Source organism: Stegodyphus dumicola, chromosome 9 (assembly GCF_044657685.1).
Source record: "Stegodyphus dumicola isolate Sdum_Otavi_A_Nest chromosome 9, ASM4465768v1".
In the NCBI taxonomy this organism is placed as follows: domain Eukaryota; kingdom Metazoa; phylum Arthropoda; class Arachnida; order Araneae; family Eresidae; genus Stegodyphus; species Stegodyphus dumicola.
Window position 1 is genome coordinate 182769399 of NC_140776.1, and position 17039 is coordinate 182786437.

A 17039-nucleotide genomic window follows, 5' to 3' on the forward strand; every position below is an offset into this window, starting at 1 on the left:
TTTCCAGTTTTGGAAAGGAGAGTGTGGGTGTGATTTTCTAGTAATGGTGAAAGAGTGCATGGGACAAAACAGGTTGAAATCCATTGCAGATCTTCCATCCCAAATAAGATATATAGATAAAATAAAGGACACTCCGTACCCTACAAATAAAAAGAAATTAAGAATTTAGGGAACATTTTAGGCAGATCACTTAAACATGATGTTTGACTGCGCGAAAAAAATCCAAAATTTCTTAAAGGGCTTTTGAATAAATATTTATCAAACAAAAGCATTAAAACTGACGAATATGTAATAAATGCAGCTTTTTCAAACTTCCATAAATTTAAAATCTTTGCACAATATTTCTATGAGGGATGTACAGCGAAGTCATCATTCGTTCAGAAATCGAAGAAAGCACCACAAAATCTCTTACATACAAGTTATTCATAAAGGACCATCTTATTATTTCTTAGGACTTAACGGGATCCAGATTTCCCAATTTTACATATGCATGGTTTTTTTCACGAATACACTTTTTTATTGTGAGTAATTAAAGGAGAGAGTGTGTAGAGAATAAACAAAGGATTCTGAAAAACCTTGAGGCCATCTGGTCTCGCGTGCAGTTCAGGAAATTACATGGAATCCGAAAATTCAGCGTGCAATTTTAATGGCTTTATCATAAATAATATTATATACAATCCGTTGCAAAATTTTCTGAGCTGTTTATGATATTTTCACTCCTACGCCTTCGCATTACGCTTGGGCACATTCTTCTTTAGCTGCTTCGCAGAGAAGAATCAACTCAGTGGCAACAAGACGCACGGGAAAATGATTTGGTTACAGCCGAAAACATCGCGGCAAAAACATCGCGGACGAAAACGTCGCGGAGAAAACAACGAAAACGTCGTGCTACAAAACATCGTGGGAGAAAACGTCGCAAAGAGAAAACATCGCAGTTCTAAAACATCGCGGTACAAAATATCGTCGTCGAAAATAAAGCGGTTCAAAAACTTCGCAGTTTAAAAACATCGTCGTCGAAAATATCGTGGTTAAAAATAAAGTATCTACAAATCATCGCATGACGATAAAATCGCAGACATGCTTTTTTCAGGCTTTAATAACTGTAAATGGATATTCCTACAATGATTTGTGAGCGCATGATGGAAAGAAGGATAATTTTTACTTTCATATTTTTTATTCACTGATAAATTGTTGCTGAGAAAATAAGAAGGAAACTTAATCATAGAAAATTAATGCAACTTATAGCACTCAATAGAATTTTAAACCGACATAGTTAACTAACAAAAGCCATTAATAAATCATTTTTATAAAGTTTTTACTGGTACTTTTTCATGAAAAGTAAAATCTATAAGTTGCATTTAACTAATTAATGCAATAATGTAACTTTTTCAGCAAAAATTTATTAGTCAATAAAAAACTGTGAAAGTAAAAATTATCCTTCTTTACATCTTGCGCTCACGAATCCTTATGAGAACCATATTTCCATTTACAGTTATTAAAGCCTGAAAAAAGCATGTGTGCGATGTTAGCGTCATGCGATGATTTGTAGATACTTTATTTTTTACCACGATATTTTCGACGACGATGTTTTTAAACTGCGAAGTTTTTGAACCGCTTTATTTTCAACGACGATGTTTTGTACCACGATGTTTTAGAGCTGCGATGTTTTCTCCCACGATGTTTTGTAGCACGACGTTTTCGTCTTGCGTTGTTTTCTCCGCGACGTTTTCGTCCGCGATGTATTTGCCGCGATGTTATCGGCGGACACCAAATGATTTACAGTAAAAGCGGGGAGAGTACCACTTCGAAAGAACCTGGATGATGAGAGTTCTTTCGAAATGTTACAGTCGTCGCTTTTACTGTCCAGTCAGTACACTGCTAAATTTTCACTGACCTGTAGTTGGTCGAGTTCTAAATATTACGCAAATAAATAATTCCTTTTTGAAATAAGGAAGGAATTATTTGCATAATACTTCTGTCAACAGATCTCAGAAAATTTGAAAGAAAAACATTGTAATAGATATATAAATGGATTCATGTAAATAATCATGGCATACCGTTCATTAATAGACCTGGTCATCGTCGATAAATCCAAAATTTGAAAAACTGAATTTCCATTACTAGGTTGAAAATGATCCAAAGAAATTCGGTCACAAGTTCTTGGGGCATACCAGTCATTATCGTCGATAAATCTAAAGTTTAAAGAATTCAGCTTCCATTACTTAGTTGACAAATATCAAAAAGAAACTCGGTCAGAGTACTCATAGAAAACGATACCAAATGCTACTCATGTCTTCTTTAAAAGAAAGAGCAGAGGGGAGAAGGAACACTTCCGGAGCGGTGCGGGAAACCTTTCGAACACCCTTCGCTTTTGAGTGTTTTTCTTCGAAAACGCCCAAACGACAACGCTCTTGCAACTACTACTTCGTAGTAAAAACCCAGACAAAAGGCGGTAGGAAAACACAGATTATGCTGAGTCACTCACTGCAACCGAAACTGGGAATATATCAGAAAAAGGCAGAAGGACCCTGGTCCTAGAAACGAAATGTCAATAATCCGGTAGGTAAGCGGAAAGTCCGGTAACGGATCGTAGGAGGTTTAATCATCCAAATTGCCGGACTTTCCCCTTATTTCGCTGCTTAACCGCAACACACCGAATACTGTTACTATGATTCTTAAACTTTCAATGCTCAGGTAGACATTTCGATGACGCATTTTCTGGACTTACGACGCACTGGTGATTGTATATGAATTTTTTACACTTTCATATCTTCGTACTGTAACACAGGCCCCGGCAACGCAGGACCCGCCACCTCATAATTTCAGGTGACTCACTTCAGTTCCAAAAATAAGGTATAATATATAAAGATAAGTTATAAAGCTGATATATGAAATGAATAGTTGAAACATACATTAAAAAAATTTAAAATAAATAATAACAATAACATTTTTGTTTGATAACAAAGTAGCGGTATTTAAAAAAATAAAAACTGTATCATAATTTCAAGGAAAAATCGATAAGTTTGGCAACACCGATCTATAATTCCTTGACAGACATCTCGCAGCACTAATGTCCGTGGTTCGATTCCCGGCGAAGGCGTTTGCTATTTTTCATCTTGTCTGCCTTAAAAAAAAAAAAAAACCTAATGTCTTTACAAGTGGCGCCCGAACTAGGGGGGTGTGGATAATGATTTTCGCACCCAGGATTTGGCGACTAGGCCGCCTAAAACCCTGGTCGCCCTTTAAAAAGGGGAGTATATAAGGTATTTCTCCCACTTTCCTAGCGTCCTTCGTGGTGTAGTGGTTCTGCACGCTGGACCGGTATTCCAGAGGTCCGTGGTTCGATTCCCGGCGAAGGCGTTTGCTATTTTTCATCTTGTCTGCCTTAAAAAAAAAAAAAACCTAATGTCTTTACAAGTGGCGCCCGAACTAGGGGGGTGTGGATAATGATTTTCGCACCCAGGATTTGGCGACTAGGCCGCCTAAAACCCTGGTCGCCCTTTAAAAAGGGGAGTATATAAGGTATTTCTCCCACTTTCCTAGCGTCCTTCGTGGTGTAGTGGTTCTGCACGCTGGACCGGTATTCCAGAGGTCCGTGGTTCGATTCCCGGCGAAGGCGTTTGCTATTTTTCATCTTGTCTGCCTTAAAAAAAAAAAAAACCTAATGTCTTTACAAGTGGCGCCCGAACTAGGGGGGTGTGGATAATGATTTTCGCACCCAGGATTTGGCGACTAGGCCGCCTAAAACCCTGGTCGCCCTTTAAAAAGGGGAGTATATAAGGTATTTCTCCCACTTTCCTAGCGTCCTTCGTGGTGTAGTGGTTCTGCACGCTGGACCGGTATTCCAGAGGTCCGTGGTTCGATTCCCGGCGAAGGCGTTTGCTATTTTGCATGTTGTCTGCTTTAAAAAAAAAAAAAAAAAAAAAAAAAAAAAAAAAAAAACTAATGGCTCTACAAGTGGCGCCCGAACTAAAAGGGTTGTGGGTGAAGATTCTCCGCACCCAGGATTTGGCGACTAGGTCCCCTAAATCCCTAGTCGCCCTTAAAAAGGGGAGTATATAAGGTATTTCTCCCACTTCCCTAGCGTGCCTTCGTGGTGTAACGGTAGCACGCCGGGCGGGTATTCCAGAGGTCCGTGGTTCGATTAACGGCGAAGGCGGTTGCATATTTTTAATCTTTTCTGCTTCCAATTAACCTAATGACTCTACATGTTTTCCTAGTTCACTCTGAGTTGTAGCATAAGACTAATTCAATAGCGGAAAAAATTGGCTTTGGCATTTTGTCCGCATTCGGTTCAAGTTATAAATGCGAGCAAATATTTTCACACATGAAATTTATTTTACGTAAGAACAGGAGAAGCTTTAATACCGAAAATTCAGATGCTTGTATTCGTCTTAAGATGATTAACTATAAGCCAGATTTGACGAAACTGACGTCACTAGTTCAGCATCAGGACAGCCATCGATATCGAAGATAAAAATAAATTTCATTCAATTATGTTTCCTTTTATAATAATTATAATTATAATTTTTATAGTTAAATCATATTGCAGTTATTTTCTCAATAAAATCTATCGTATAATTCGCCAACAAGCACTGTTCTAAAAGAAAAATACCACTAACCCGAAACATCTTACTACACATATTTTGGATGATTATTATCCACAGCTAAAAATGGTTGCCGACGACCATAATACGCACTGAGATATACATATATATCTTAAAGCCTAAGCAAATATGTGATGGGAAAAAATAATTTACAATAAAATCTTACCTTATCCAAAACTAAAATAAAATGTACATGTATTACAGTAAACCCTCCACCCCCCCCCGAAGTGACCACTTTTCTAAGGCGACAAGTTCCGCAGCGGCAGAGAGAATAAGCTCACTGGACTCTAGTAGTTCCAGCCAAGTTCAGATTTTTGGGCTGGCCTCATGGGAGGTTTCGCATGGGAAGACTGGTCGCATGGGGGCATAACTTCAAGTAAATTAAAAAATAACAACAGCTATGAACAACAGTTTAGTAAAAATGTATTTGATTCATGTTATATCGTTTTTAATTTTACAAATATAAGCAAATTTCCAGAAACAAAATCGCAGATTGTATAAAAGTTCGATTTTATTTAATCTGTGACGTATCGATGCACATTTTTTTAATATTTGGCATAAAACTGCTTAATTCTTAAATTACCTAAAAGTTATTAAACTTTTTTTCCTTGTTTTCCCATAGCAAATTATTGATTTGACTAAAGCCTGCTTCCAGTAGGTAAGAAGCGGGAAAAGCCAGTAGTAATGTCAGTTGGGTAATAATTTTTATTTCGGAATATTTCTCTTGGATGACTTTTGAGTTCTAAGACTTAGCGGAGTGTGCTTGCAATAACGGTTGAAATAGGGGTACTTGCATAAGGGTTGAAAGGGACCAGTAATTCCTTTTGCTGAACATACACTCATGTCCATAAATTAAGGATGATTCGGAGTCACGCGGAAATCGAACTCTAAAATAAATATATCACCTGTAAAATCACTACACACATCTTCGAGAATCATATGCAAATTTCAGGAAGTAACCAGATGACACCGATGGTACGTCACAATGACGAGAGTGTAAGAGAGTGATATATAAGGAATACAGGCAAAGAAGTAAAATTGTTCGCAGGCGCTTTATAAGCATTTCAGTGCAATAACCGAATAGTTCTGACACAAAGGACGCATTTGGATGATTTTATATGTGGTAGAATTATCGGCCGTCTGGAATGTGGGCGTACCCAACTGGAAGTATCAGACGACTTTCGAATTGCCCAGAGTGTCATCTCCAGGCTTTGGCAACGATTCCAAGATGATAGTAATGTGAGTAGACGTTACAGCACAGGTCACCCCAGAGTTACAACGCCGAATGAGGACCGGTATTTGGCAGTTACTCCCAAAAGAAACACGCGGAACACAGCCTCAGACCTGTCTCGTCAGCTCTCTTCAGCCGCGGGTTCGGCAATTTCAAGGCAGACCGTGTACAGACGCTTAGGGCAGATTGGTCTATATGCTCGTAGACCTGTCAGATACGTTCCACTTACTGCACCTCACTGTCGCCTGCGGTTAGCCTGGAGTAGAAAGCATGCATTGTGGACACCGCAACAGTGGGCTTGTGTGATGTTTTCCGACGAGTCCAGGTTTAGCTTGCAGTCTGATTCTCGCCGGACGTTCATATGGAGAGCTCCAGGTACCCGTTACCACCAAGAAAACATCATTGAACGACACCGTTACGGTCGTGTAGGAGTGCTCGTTTGGGGTGGAATTATTCTGGGTTCCAGAACTGACCTGCATGTTCAAATTGGAACCATGACAAGACAAATCTATCGGGACGTCATTCTGGAACAACATGTACGTTTGTTTCGGGGCGCCATGGGCGCATAGTTTGCGTTTATAGATGACAACGCCCGTCCTCACCGTGCAAACATCGTAAGCGAATGCCTTCAATCGGAGGATATCACCCGTATGGACTTGTCAGCATTCTCACCGGACTTCAATCCAGTAGAGCATGTGTGGGACATGCTTGGCCGACGAGTTGCAGCCCGTCAACTTCCTCTTACATGTCTACCGAAACTTCGGAGAGTATTGCTTTTTGAATGGTGTAATATCCCCCACGATCAGATCGATAATTTGATACTCAGCATGCCTAGGCGTTGTACGGACTGTATTGCATCGTCTGGGAGACATACAATGTATTAACAATCATACCAACCATGTAATATTGGTTTTTTGTAAATAGGTTTATTTGTAATTTGCTCCAGGGAGAAAAAATCGCTAATTTTTTTTAATAATATCAAACATACAGCATCTTTTTTGCTCTTTACCTTTTGTTTAATAAATAAGCTTTACAAATAAGTCAAATTTGTTTTGCTTCTAACTCTTCCTTTGCCTGATTTTGCATTATCCTTAATTTATGGACATGAGTGTAAATGAATGTCAGTACTGAACATTGTCTCTTTATCGCGACCACCTCATCAAAATTTTAAAAATTGGAAAAACGTTCGTTAGAAATATTTTTATGCCATTATTTCATCACGAAAATCTTATTTGCTGTATTTTTCAAAAGTAACCGCAAAGTACAAAAGGAATAAAAAAAATGTATTAAATATAGAACATCTGGTCATTTTTAAGACAGCCGAAATGAAGGCATCCAGTCCAGATAAAGAAGGATAAGGATGTGTGCCACGAGGAATTAGCAATTGTGGAGGTCAAGGTCGAATCATTGGCAGATCGAGGGTCCTCATGTGGGGACAGATTTTTTAGTTTCCTGTTTACGCTGACAACATGGAGTGAATTAGGTAACAGCTTTCTTCAATGGAAGACGGCAAAGGAGGCCATTTATATTTGGTTGAATGGCACAACTGAATTCAAGTTCAAAGATCTGGACTTTTATTATATTCGATTACACAGTGCTTTTAAAATCTAGTATTTTATTACCTTCATCAAAGTCTAAGCAGAATAAACGTATCCAGCAGCTTAAATAGTCACCAAACTGATGGATTATTAATTAATTCTAATGCCATTCTACTGAATTTAATCAGACTTTTAAATCTGTCTTCATGATAAATCGAATAATACTCTGTTAGATTTTTAAATCTCTCTTCATTATAAATCGAATAATATTCTGTTAGATTTTTAAATCTGTCTCCATGATAAATTGAATAATATTCTGTTAGATTTTAAAATATGTCTTTACTATAAATCAAATAATATTCTGTTAGATTTTTAAATCTCTCTTCATTATATATCAAATAATATTTTGTTAAATTTCTCATTATAAATCGAAAAATATTCTGTTAGATTTTTAAATCTGTCTTCATTATCAGTCAAATAATATTTCGTTAAATTTTTAAATTTCTCTTCATTATAAATTGAATAATATTCTGTTAAATTTTTAAATTTCTCTTCATTATAAATCGAAAAATATTCTGTTAGATTTTTAAATCTGTCTCCATTAAAAATCGAATAATATTCTGTTAGATTTTTTTAAAAATCCGTCTCCATTATAAATGGAATAATATTCTGTTAGACATTCGATAACTAATATAGCAATGAATAGCAAATGTTTTTACAAAATAATTAAAATAACTCAAAATGATAAAAATTATTACATATTCACAAATGTTATAATATTAAAAAATACCATGTAATACTAAAGCATTTTTTACTGTTTGCTATTACATGCTAATAGCATATTTGATTACTAATATTCCATCAGGTAACCCTAACGTTTAATTAAACAACTGAACACATATTTATATTTGGATACACATAGGATATTTGAATCCACTTGTATTATGATAACAGCTGTTTGTTAATGTTAGATTAGCTATTATACAATGATTAACATAACAACACTTTAACAACAATTCAAACGGAAATACTACAATCATAACTTATTTATTGCGAGTACTTTTAACACAGTAAAAATTGCTCTTGTTAAGTTTCAGAGAATAAAGACACAGGAATTACAATTTTATATCTCAATAATTTGTTATGAAGATTTATATTCCAAGTAAGGCACTAAGTTTGGGTGCTATAAATAGACTAGATTGAGCATAAATAATATCTTCCTTTTACATGAAAATAATAATATTTTTCATGTGCTATAATTAGACTTAAATTTTCGGCATAACAAAAAGTGCATTCATAAACTCTAAGAATAATATAAATGGAAAAAACTGAAATCTGATGAGAGAAGTGTTATAACACATGTAGTTAAAATAAAGTTCGAGTCCCCAGCATGGATTTAAAGAGTACTTTAACCAGCGGAGATTAAAGTTCTTTAGAAAGATTGAAGGTACAAAAAGGTGGCATATGATACCTCGAGATACTATCCAAATATCTCAAATTTAAAATGCTAAGCGACTTAAAAAAAATCTCTTCGGTAACCTTGACTAGCAAAATGTGGAAACAGCAACAAGAATAACACTTATGAACAGAAGCATAAATATATTAGCGAACCTGATTAGAATGGCATAAACTTGCATTTTTATGGAGTAATATTTACTCATCTTAATTTATCTGCGAAAAATAGTGTAAAAAAGGGAAAAAATACAGTTCTCTTCCATTTAACTACGTTAAGTGAAATTAATTTCGGTGAAATAAACTACAAGTAATGCGATTTTAGAACGCTTGAAAAACCTTTCCGTGTAATTCTGCACGCCAATGATGTCATTTCGCAAAAATTCTATGAGCCAACAAGTTCACGTCAGACGACTATTCTAAGAATGAGCGTTAAAAATTACACGTCACGTCGTACAATACAATTTTAACCTCAAAAAGCCACAAGTTCTGCAGATTCGAAATCCACCGTGTCTATAAAAAGTCTTCAATGAAAAACATACGCTGTTTTAGACTCCTTGCAGTTTCCTGCGTACGAAATATTAAATTTAGCTCCTATTGTTTTCTGCAGACATACTGAAAGAATTCAGAAGTAAACCGTAGAGCTTTGGCTTCATCAAACCATTCTGTGAATGAAATTCGAAAGCAAATTTTCTTTTCGTTGAACGTTTAATTTAGCAAACTGTATCAACAAGAATCACATTTAAAACTTGGAAACCCAAAATTAATCTTCCTTGCGATTTTTTTTTTTTTCCTGTTCTTTGAGAATAAAATATTTATTTTTTTTTTTAGCGGAAAGAAACCAAAAATTAATTTTCGTTTCGTTATTTCCTTTTTTTTTGAAGCAGGTAAAAAATTGCATTTATCATAAATGGCAAACAATAATAGAATTTTTTTTATAACTAAGAAAGAGTAAAATACAAATACATTTGAATCCGAATAATAAACTCATTTTTTTTTTTCTGTTTTAATGAAAAAACGGCATAATTTGGCAAAAACCGATCGCTAAGAATGTAGAATGTTCATCTCAAAAGCCACTGAAAAACAAGGAATAATATAGCAATAAATATATGAAAAAAAAAACTTTTTATTTATAATTTGATAGAAGGTTGGTAAAAGAAGCGTAGAGGGAGGCGGGGCGTAGAGTAAAACAACCACCCAGGCCACTTAATGCAGACAGAAGTCCCGCCGAATAATCAAAATTTTTTAGAACACCAGAAAGTATCTTTTGTGAATCGTTCTATCATGATCTTAATATTTTTGGGGAGCAAAAAAATTTACTTCCCGGGCAGTAAATAGAGCAAGGCCGGTCCTGGTTGGTGGACAAATGTTCTATCAACAGGTAAAATTGCCATTGTGTTTCTCTATTCGACAAGTCAAGTAACTTAAGATAACGGTAGGAAATCTACCAATAATTTTTTTCACGTAAAATTCTAAAAGACAGAAGAAGAGATCAAGTTTAATTAAATCTGCATAACAAAAACTTACGCGCAAGTATAATATAGTAAAGCTTTAGCTGAAATGTTTTATTGTAAGCAAAACTCATTAAAGCAAAAATTATTATTTTTGACTAAATCTGTCGCTTCACATTTAAGAGACAATCGTAAAGAGATAGGAAAAACATGTCTTGACCGTGCCACATTTTTTTTTTCATGAGCTAAAGTTTAATCATGTGACAAATTAGATAAATTATGCAAAATTACGTAAGTAAATTTTTTATCATCCATTTAATCATATTCTGAGCCTTTAAAAAGCATTTCTTTTTTTTATTTTAGTTTCACAACAGAAACGCAATAAATATCAATCAAAAATAATTAGTCCAAAGGGACTTGAGTCCCGAAGGACTATTACTTTCGTTTTGGCATTTTGCGTCGGACGGATAAATGTCGGTTCACTTTTCAAACTGTTGCCATAAAATGTTAGAGCCCTGCATTATATTTGAAGAAATTAAATAATGAAAAATCTGCATAAATGTATGTATATTTCTCGTATTGTGATAAAACAACGGTACATAGAGTCATCGAATTTTGAATAACGTAATCCTCCAACGAATATGAGCATGTGGAAGACCAAATTTGAAATTTGAAATTTGTTTTATGATCGATTTCCTATTTTTTAAAACTTTGACGAATTTTTGATTAACAAACTCAAGGATTTCAAAGCGAGCAATGGCAACGTTGTGCAGAAAAAACATTTTTATCTCCAGCGCGTGAGTCTCTGTATCGGAAATTCTAAAGATATGCTCGTTTTAAAACTATTTTGCGATATTGCTGTTGCACTGGATCTTATGGTTTAAGTGCGAGGAACATGATATTTAATAAAGAAAGGTAACACACAAAATGTTAAAAAACGCCCCTTTGTACGTAATTTAAAATCTGAAACATTTCAGATTTTTTTTTTTTTTTTTTTTTTTTTTTTTTTTTAGTATGTTTTATATGGCAAGGGGGAAAACTCTGCAATTTCAAAATTTCTGAATATAGTCACATTTCGAACAAGAGTTTGCCATTAAAAATTTCAAAATACTGAAAGAATATTGAAGAAGTAAAATATGCATAAAGACCATCAAAATTTTTAAAATTTCAACAGGATTTTTATACTCAGATTCCTCTTTAACAATTGAGAAAATTTTAAACTAAAAACTAATCATAAGTCTATTAGTTTAAAAATTAATCGCCAAAAATTTAAAGGCAGAATATAAAACCATATATTTCAAACGAGCTGTTCAAAACGACAGCATTAAAAGGCTATAGGATCTATTTAATAAGAAAAAGTACTATTCAAGAAATAACCAGGCAATCGTTTTTATTGGACTTACGTATGAGACTTATAACACCAACACCGTGGACAGCAATTTTTATTTTGCCCGGACAGGATTTCATGTAGGGAAGACCATAACACTTTTTAGGAAAGGACTACTATTTTAATACTGATATTCTGAAGAACAATTAAACCTCCAGAAGAAAATTTATCAGAGTTTGGCATTCAGATTAAAAAGCAAAAAATGCCGGAAATTCTCTCAATGATGTTTGAAGGGGTTTAAAAAAGTACTTTCCAAATTCTTTAAATTCTAAATGCACCTTCTTTAAAAACACTTTTTGCATACAGCTTCTCTCTCTATTACGGGTTAAAATGAAGTTAAAAGAGACTCGCGAAATCGAGGTTAAACTGTAAATAAATAAAAAAGCGTTATGAGAAATAAAGGAGGAAGGAACATCACATAACACTTACTTAAATCAGTACTATTGTTAAAAGCTATTGATATTGCATTTTTGGCGGTGGAGTTGTTTTCACTGTTTCTCACGTAAATTCCCTTTCGTCCCTTGCGTAAGGGACCATTTTTTCTCCTATCCTCAAGCAGCAAGTGTGGCCTTTACCAAAAAAAAAAAAAAAAAAAAAAAAAAAAAAAAACTGCTAATTCATGAAAAAAAGTGGTAAGAGGTATTTGCTGTCCCCGCTACTGTTTTTTTTTTTTTTTTTTTTTTTTTTTTTTTTGAGTTAAACCAGGCTGTCTTGGCAAAAACAATACAGCTAGAAATACATTCTTGAAGAGGAAGTGGAAATTGCTTTTCCTCTTGAAATCTGTTTTGCAAGTTTCTGGTTTGATGGCATGAGCCAATTCCTTTATAAACTAATTATATAACAATTCGTTTTGGCTCATCAGGACTTTTATGCGATTTAAATGAAAAACAAAATGTTTAGAAGGGACTTAGTTTAGTTTACGCAAAATGTATTCGAAAATAACGTTTTATCAAAAATAATGCGGGAAAATTACGCCATTTCTGTTTTTTTTTTTTTATGAAAACAATCCTAACGGATGCGGACATAACTGGTAACGACCACACCTGAATACATAGTAGCTGACGACGACCCCTGATTATATAATAGGCTAACGGGTTTATGCTATATCATTAGGTTCCGGGTTGAGATCCCGGATAAGACTGAATTTGGCATTTCTGAAGAATGGGGTACTTAAAATCAGTCGAGAAGAGAGTCCTCTTGAGAGACTCCCATCCTGCAGGCCCCCCTACTAATGAAAGGGGCTTTTCTAAAATAGGTACAGAGCCCCTATGTGCTCTTCCTTATTAAAACAACTCAACATACCAGTTGACATTGTACTGCGGTCAAGATCTGAAACAGATATAAGAAAGGGCCTCTCATTATTTAAATAGTGGAGCATTTATCCTTTTAAATAATGATTAATTTTCGCCTTTTATTTCAAGTCATCGCAAAGAATATCTTTCATTATTTTAGTAATACAAATTTGTAATTGCAATATCACAGAAATTTAGATAATATATGCTTTTGTTTAATCAGTTTATAGATATCGACTTCTAGCTTCATGAAAATAGTTAAAATTCTTTAACCGATTGGATGTATTACCTGAAATTAGCCCGCACATTTTAGTTCAGATTAAACAAGTAAATGAATTTCTACAATGTATTTTTACGAGCTCAAATTTATACTGCTATTTTAATACAGTAAAACTTTTACCAGAACAAAAAACAAAAAAAAAACTGAAAGTTTCACGTCAGTTAAAAAAAAAAAAGTTTCTATAATTTACTTTAATAAAGTACGCTACAGTTTTATGTTACAAGAATTAAAAAAAAAAAAAAAATCTTTCATTTATTTTTCTGCCTTTTGCCTTTGTAAGCTGGCATCATTTTCTTAATTTTTCATTTTACTTTTGATTTTGTTCTTCGAAATTAAACCTCCATAGTCTTAAGTTTTAAGCTGAGGTATAAAACACAATTCTCTTTCGTACTCTAATTTAATAGCGATTAAAAATAATTCTTTTTCAATTAAATAAGAACAGGTAATAAGAATATCATACTACCTCTTTATATTTTTTTAAAGGCAGGAGAAATTTTAATTACGGTTCACCATTTAAGTATATTTATTCTTCTCGAAGATTTCTCGCGAATTCCCGGGTGGTTCCAAAGCTTCCCGGAAGTCTAAGAAATGCTTTTGCAAATTCACAGAATTAATTGTCTATGCTTATATATTTTATAATTAAAAAACATGTATGGGAAAAAATAGAATGGTATATTTCTCTATCAAGAGTAAAATATTTCAAATTTATTTGAAATTCTGCGAAAGTTTTTAGAAAATAAGAATTACTTCAAGCAAAATACTTAATAAATTTAGATCTTCATACATCCAAACTACATACGCTTTTCATAAAGATTTCGTAACAGCTAATCATAACACTAACATGATTTCACAAGTGTCTAAGAACCCTATAAATATTTTCGCAGATAATTTACGTCAAAATATAAAAATTTGTTTACTTTAATGAAAATTTCATCTATTCACATCTTTTTAAACAAATTGAAAATATTCGCTGTACGCGTGAAATTATAAATTACTGTCAGCAATTTTTTTTTCCTGTTTTCAAGAAATGCTCTGTTCGATTAAATATTTTAAAAGGCTATTCGCCAAATTCAGTTACAAGCAGAGTTTGATATTTTTTAATTTTTCGTCCCACTCCCATTTTGTTAAAGAGAATATTTAATAATTAAGACAGAAAAATTAGCGAATTTTTAATTTAATTATTTTCAATTTCTATGATTTTCACATTAAGAAGTTTGAAAGTAGAAATACTCGAAATGCCTGTTCCGTATTAAGTAATAATATATATTATTTTTCACTGAAAAATTGTTTTAATAGAAGTTTAATTCGAATAATCATTAAAATATATGAATTACTTCTCTAAATCTCGAAGATAATTCATTTAAAATTTTCATTAATGTTCCATGCTGGAAACACCAGCAGAAAAACGGTTAAAATATCAAACATATAATTCTAAAATTCTCTTCAAATAAGAATATAATTAATAGGAAAATACAGATATCGCTGGCATGGCTTGACTTCAATTCTTATTTACTTTGAAATTACTGTGGCTAATTAGAACAATGGAAGAGCCACGTAACGAATTAAACGGTTAAAAAATGGACTCATTAATCAAATGTCCAGTGATTAGATTTTCCTCGTTTAGCATGGGCATTAACGAACAGGCATGAATTAACATCCGGATATTAAAAAAAGTCCGGATGAATTATTATTTTGTGGGGGGGGGGAAGTAAGACAAGGTATGTACCACGATGTAACTGAATTCATTTTTTTCACAAAGAGTTTCAATATATATATATATGCATTTTGAAAAAAGATTATATAAGATTACTAGGGGGAAAATATTTTTGAGCATTTTAATAGTTCACCTGCTTAAAAAAATGAAAACTTCAAGGAAAAATTACTGTAAACAAACATGATTCAGTGTAAACATTAGCACAAATAAGCATGATTCAGCGTACAAATTAGCATAAATAAGCAGGATTCAAAATAAAAATTATCACAAATAAGCATGGTTCCTACTCCAAGTGATCTTCGTAACAACCACCCTTTGAGTAATGCTGGAATGGGTTCCAGCAAAACTGTAATATGTGCTAACTTTAACATTGAATTTTTTCATCTGTTTACCACTAAATATTATACAGTTAAAAAAATATTTTTTTATGTAAAGCAAAGCATACCTTTTTTGATAACATTAAAAATAAATTTACTTTTCCCATAAATCGAGCTTTTTATTTGAACTAAAATAAAACCATGAAAATATTTTTAAGCTTTAAAACTAAACACATAATTTTATTTTTATTTTTACTCCACTAAAACTAAACAATGAAATCACTTTTTACTTATGTAAAACATGACGCATAACCAGTTTGTATTCAACTAAAAGCGAAATAAGGAATTACTTCATTGACGCAAAATAACGAAATAATAAAATTAACCAAGATGTAATGTTTCAAAGAAATGATTTAAAAAAATAAACAGTAAGTCTGTAATATTATAACACGTAAATAACTTTTACTTTAATATTTTAACATACGTTCTTCCGGAACATTATATGCTAAGCTGCATACGTCCATTTTTTAATTTCTTAAAAAATATTTATTCTGTTACATTATTTTCTACGTTATTTATCGATGAAGTAAATATTTATATTGATTGAAATTGATAAAAATATTAAAAATATGTACGTAAATGAACAACAAACTTAATTTTACATATTCTAAGAGAGAAAAACAGGCGATCGGTTTCAAGACATTTGAAGCTCCCAATATTACAGTTCTAAAGTACTGAGAAATCGTTGAATTGTCGGTTCCATTTGCCTTATATCATGAATCTTATTTGGATAATTTGTAATTACTGGAATCATAAACCTTTAACATCAACTCATCAACTCACTGTGGGCATTTTCGGACAAGATGGCCACAAAACTATTTTGTGACTTTTGATTTCTGTGGTGGCATCGAATAAAATCATCGCAATTTGGTAATATCATTCGAATCTAACCCAAGTAGCCAACAAATTGAAACAGGAGCACATACATATTCAATCACAAGTTTGGTTTCAGGTGGCAACAGGAATTGTTAAATTCTTCCCAACTCTTGTGTCTGATGTAGACTAGAGAAATCAGCTGCAGTCCATGGACTGCAGCACCGCTATGTATATTTCTAAGAAACAATTATATAAATGTAATTTTCACATAGTGTTAAACAATACAGCACAGGGGGAGGATATGCAAACAAAACACCTTTGGCTCTTTTCTCGTAAAATGCAAAATTTAGGACTCACCACACGCGCAGGTTGTAGTAAGGTTCTTCCATTGCCACGGGACGGTAGGAATATTCCAATCGCTGCGCTCGACTCGCAGCCGCGGTAAGGCCAAACTAGGCCAGGCCCGGTCACGGCCAATGAGAGCGGGCCGACAGTTTTCACCAGGAGGTTAGTGACCGCCTGGCCTACATTGGACTCTCTCTTATTCGAGTTTTTTCTTTCTTTTTTTTTGCTTTTCTTCTCTTGCTAGCGAGTGTTTGTGTGAGAGTTCATCTTTTTTTTTTTTTTTTTTTCTTTTCTTTTTCTTTTTCCATCATGCGCAACTCGTTGCCTGATCTGGAATAAAAGGGGTAATCTGCATATTTATGTTTCCTCTCGTTTAGGAAGATCTAATCCGCAGGGATTTCTCTTTCTCTCGCTCTTCATTCCTTGGGATTAAATCTACTTTTATCTCAGTTTTCTAATATTTCTAATCGATGGAATGTTTTTAAACTGCTTAGCAATAATAATATATATTACTTTTGCAACAAAATCACTTTTTTTTTCATTATGCTG

The 17039-nt window shown here is 33.6% G+C and overlaps 1 protein-coding gene across 3 annotated transcripts in view; it reads right to left on the bottom strand.

The window, feature by feature from the left end:
• LOC118187135 (hormone receptor 4-like) overlaps positions 1–17039 on the bottom strand; it is a 310713-nt gene that overhangs the window by 153675 nt on the left and 139999 nt on the right. The window contains exon 1 of one of the 3 annotated variants that reach the window (XM_035357336.2): positions 16503–16751. The exons of the other annotated variants lie outside the window; for them this stretch is intronic. The gene's annotated coding sequence lies outside the window, so the exon portion shown is untranslated. Of the gene's footprint in view, positions 1–16502; positions 16752–17039 lie in introns of those variants that run through there. 3 annotated transcript variants of the gene reach the window in all.